General features: G+C 33.5%; 1 pseudogene; it reads left to right on the forward strand.

Annotated features, from left to right (window-relative positions):
• Positions 1 to 247: 247 nt before the first annotated feature.
• Positions 248 to 551, forward strand: LOC105240326 (annotated as a pseudogene).
• The last annotated feature ends 4,573 nt before the right edge of the window (positions 552 to 5,124 follow it).

The following is a 5,124-nucleotide window of genomic DNA, read 5'->3' on the forward strand; positions in this document are numbered from 1 at the left end:
GTTTTGGTTTTTGGGTTTTTGGGGTTTTTTTGTTTTGTCGTTGTTGTTTTGCTTATTTGGGGTTTTTTTGTTTATGTGTCTGTGTCACTGGATAGATTGAGCTCTTTCAAACAAAAACTGCTGCATTTTTTGGCTATCTTCAGAAATTATCAGTTAGCTCACAGCAGCTCAGATGGTGGAAGGAGGAGCACTGGCCAGGCAGCCCAGCTTTGAGAAGGCTCTGGGTGCTCTGGGCCCTGCCACCACGATGCCCTAGAGGAAGGTCAGCTCTGTCAAGAGGGCGGCAAAGGAGGGGCCCAAGAAGAGATCTGCGAGGCTGTTGGCCAAACCTGTTCCTGCAAAAGTGGGAACGAAGCCAGAAAAGGGGACAGGACAGGATAAATCTTCAGACAAAAAAGTGCAAACAAGGGGGAGGGGAAGCAAAATGAAAACAGGCTGAAGTGGCTAACCACAAAACGAAGAAAGACATACCTGCGGAAAATGGAGAAACTAAAAGTGAAGGGAGTCCAGCTTCTGATGAAGTAAGAGAGAAAGAAGCCAAATCTGATTAAAATCATTACCATGTCTTATCAGTGGTTCCTGTCTCCCTTCTTGTACAATCCGGAGGAATATTTTTATCCACTATTGCGTAAATGCAAGTTTTTTAGTAGCTCTGTTTAGAGCTTTTTAAGAAGGAGGGAATCCACCTCAACCCATTTTTTAAGTGTAAGTGCTTTTTGTTTTTAAGGGACAAAATCCCTTACTGGTTGTACATTTTCTGGTACAACCAGAAAAGAGTGAGATATTGAATGTGGGAGGCTTTGATTGCCTTGGGTGTCAGCTTAACATTCCATAGATGGGGTAGTTTTTCTATCCTATAATATTAAGCATACTAAATGGCAATTTGGAGTCAATTGTGCATTTAATAGATCTTGAACATTTTAAACTACTTCTATTCCCATGTTGTTTCTGGTAGAATTTTTTCCTAAAGAAACCCACTCCTTGATCTTGGCTCTCCCTGTCTCTGTCACATCTTGGTTGTGGTAGTGCAGTTTTCTAGAAACTCTGTTAATGCACCGCACAAGATTGAAAATTTGAGTATGTAGTGTATATGATATTAAATTGTGAATTAATGGGGCTTAACAATGTAACAGTGTATCAATATTTGGAGCTATTGGTACTTGATATATGGTTAAGGAAAATTTGCCTCCAAATTTTAAGCTGGGAAGTCATCGGAATAACTTTTAGAAAATAATCACAACTACATGATTTTTTTTAAAGATTTTCTGTACATAGGTTAAGAATTGTATACAAATTGGGATGTCTGTACTGATCGTCAGAACAACCAATAAAAACTCAATTATGAAAGAAAAAAGAAATTATCATAATGCCTAGCATGTAATCGATGTTCAATAAATACCACAATGACTTATAGGACACTGTCTTCTGAACTTGATGATGTTGAATAAACAAGTAAACAAAAAATACAAGCTATTATCCAGGGTGAACATAGATGCAAAAAATCCCAACAAAATACTAGCAAACTCAATTCAAATACCCATTAAAAGGATCTCTGCAATGATCAAGTGGGGCTTATCTGTGAGATGCAAGGGTGGTTCAACATTTATAAGTCAATAAACACATTAACAGAATAAAAGATAAAAATTATATGATCATCTCAGTAGATGGAGAAAAGCATTTTACAAAATTCAATATCTTTTCATAATAAAAGCTCTCAAAAGTATAGAAAGAATGTAACTCAACATAGTACGGGCTGTATATGACAATTCCACAGTTAATACCATACTCAGTTGTAAAAAGCTAAAAGCTTTTCCTTTAAGATAAGGAACAAGACAAAGATACCCACTCTTACCACTTCTATCAACATAATATTAGAAGTCTTAACCAGAGTAATTAGGCAAAAAAAGAAATAAAAGGTATCCACATTGGAAAGAAAAAAGTAGAATTAATTCTATTTCTGATAAAATTATTCCTTGTCTCTTTTGGTTAATATTTATATAGAATAATTTTTGTCATGTCTTAGTTTTCAACTTTTCTTTTATAAGGCATTATCATTTGCCAACAACACATAGCTATTTATTTATTTTTAAATCAAATCTGATGGTCTTGGTCTTCTAATAGGATCATTAACTTACTATTTATTCTAATTACTAATATATTTGTATTTATTCCTACATTTTAAACTAAGGTTTTTAGTTTACTATCCTTTTTTTAGTATCTTGTGGGTTTTTTTTCTTCTTCTTCTTTTCCTGCCTTCTGTTGACTTGATAGAAATTTTTTCCTGGTTAGAAATTAAATATTATATTTCTATTATTGCAGTGGTTCTGTTTCCCTTAAAATTTTAACATACACACTTAATTTTATTTCTTCCTAATAAAGTCTAAAGTTAATCAATAATTACTATCATCTTTCAAAATTTTCAAAGTTATATAACAAATAATATTTTCTTCAGGTACTCGACCTTGTTTTTAAGCCCTCCCCAAATAGTTATTATTAGTGATGGTCATAATTTTAGTATTGTTAAGTTTCTTAAGTCAATTACTTTGTTCCCTATTTTTTCCCCTCACTTCCCAAACTTTTTTTTTAAAGATTTTATTTATTTATTTGAGAGAGAGAGAGATAGTGAGGGAGACAGAGAGAGAGAGAAGGAGCAGGGGGGGGGCAAAGGGAACAGGAGAAGCAGACTCCCCACCTAGTAGGGAGCCCGACATGGGGCTCGATCCCAGAACTCCTGGAACACGAGCTGAGCTGAAGGCAAACACTTAACCAACTGAGCCACCCAGATGCCCCTCCAAAGTTCAAATAATTCAATTTTCTTCTTCCTAACGTATATCCTTCAGCAGGACTTTCAGTGAGGGTCTACAGACAACATTTTATTTGTGCTTTTATATTTATGAATATTTGTCTTTAATCCTTACTCTTGAATAATAGTTTAGCTAGGTATAGAGTTTTATTCCCCAGCAATTTGAAAATGTTTAATTTTCTTCAAGCATCTGTGTTCCTAATGAGAAATATGATATTCATCCAATTAGGTCTCCATAAATAATCTGTCATTTCTCTCCCGTGTCTTCACATCTTTCTTATATTTGTATCCTGTATTTTCAGAATACCGTGTCTAATTATAGGAACTTGATACATTGCTTCCAATCTGAACCTTCACATTTCTTTTCAAATAGGAAACATTTTTCATCAGTATTTCTTAGAATAATGTCTCCTCTCAATTCTCTCTTGTTGGAGTATGAACTTGATGAATGACGTATAATAGAGTATAGCATAGAGTATACAGTAATCTTCTGGGTGATTTCCTCAAATCTGTCTTGTATTTTATCAGTGTTTTCTTCAGCTGTGTATCGTTTAACCCACATGTGTAGGAACCCATGGTTTCTAGAAGTTTTGTCTCTTTTTTTTCCCCAGACTTCTCTTTTTAGATAATTCAAAATTTTCAGGCTCATGGCCCTGACAACAATTGATGCTCACTGACATTTAAATACCAGCCATCTTTTAAGAATACATGTTTCAAATATCCTCATAGGCCAAAAGAGTTTGTCTACAATTCACTTCTTCAGCCAAAAGAACCCTCAATATTTCTGTGACTTGGTCATTTTGAGTTTAATTTTTTTAATGTTCTGATATGTATTCAATTTTTCTGTGTGTTTTGTGGGTGGAGTAATGGGGACATATCTTGATGTCTCAGTTAAATTTAACAAAATTTTCCCCACATAGAATAAGAAAAATATCTGAAAATCTATCAATCATCCATATTTTCTTATATATATATTGATAATGATATGTCCTTCTATCTACATGACTCCTAATCAGTGTAGAAGCAGAATACGCGGACCAGGAACCATTCTTCTCTAGCACGACATAAGCAGATGAAATTTGATATCTTGAGCTAAAAGAAAAAATGAACCAAACCAAGTTAGTACAAAATTCTATGAGGGCAGTGTCCACTGATAATCAAGACTTTATCATGAGTGTGGTTATTTTGTAATTTCTCTTTAACCAATGTCTTATTTAGCTGGGTCTCCTACTATTCAAAGTTGATGTTTACTTTATAGAAGTCTTCCTTTTGTTATTGTCATCATCTACTATAGACCAAGATCAGATGGATTGTTTCATTAAGCAAACCATGAGTATGAGTTAATTATACAGTTAAAACAATACTGGCATTCTGAATTAATGAATATGCTAATTTGTTTAGTTCAACTTATGTAAAGAATTTACTATAATCACATCTGGCAAACTTTGAAGTTTAAGAAACAATTCTAAACATTTTTATTCAAATAATTGCTCAGCACCATGAGTACATCTGTCAATTACTTGTTAATTGACTGAAACAGGACTACATAACTAAGCCATCTGTCACTAACACTCATTCCAAATACCACTTGATCCCTTAGTGCTAAATGCAAATTGACCTGTTCATTCAACTAGTAAGTTTTATGTGTTTGATTCAATTATGCCCCTTTGTCACTTCTTTATGGTCACCACACATCTGGATTTATTTTTTGCCATGGCAATAATTGTGTCAATAAACATCAAAATGTGTATCATTCAACTACTATAATCCTCTTCAATCTAATCCATTTGACCCTTAGATTTTAGCTCTATTATTTTGTTTAGTGGTCAATGTAATTCTTTATTATTTATCATTTTTAAACCCAGATTGATAGAAAATTCTTAAATACTAATACCTGGTACTAACATTGTTGAAATCTGTTAGGAATAAGATAAAAATATGAAAAATCTTCAATGTCATTTTGATAAAATCTCTGAAAACAAAACAACTTTGTATTCATTTAAAGGATGAAATAAACAAAGGGATGTTCAAAGCTTCACATGTGGAGATGTTTTTATTCTTTGTCTAACCATGGGATTCTGTACAAATTATTCTCATTAAAGCTAATGATAATCTTGATTGTAACTTCCCTAGTGTCTCAGTGGGAAATCAGAGGCTGGCATTTCTAAAGTTATACAACGTTAAGATAATATCCCAATTATTCTATAGCATGGTTATCCACTACTTACGGGCCATAGTTTACTTGAATGTCTTTCATGCTCTTGTATGTACAACACACAAGTAAATCATCATTCACAACTGGCATTAAAAATGTTATACCA

This window comes from Ailuropoda melanoleuca, chromosome 3 (genome assembly GCF_002007445.2).
Source record: "Ailuropoda melanoleuca isolate Jingjing chromosome 3, ASM200744v2, whole genome shotgun sequence".
Lineage (NCBI taxonomy): Eukaryota > Metazoa > Chordata > Mammalia > Carnivora > Ursidae > Ailuropoda > Ailuropoda melanoleuca.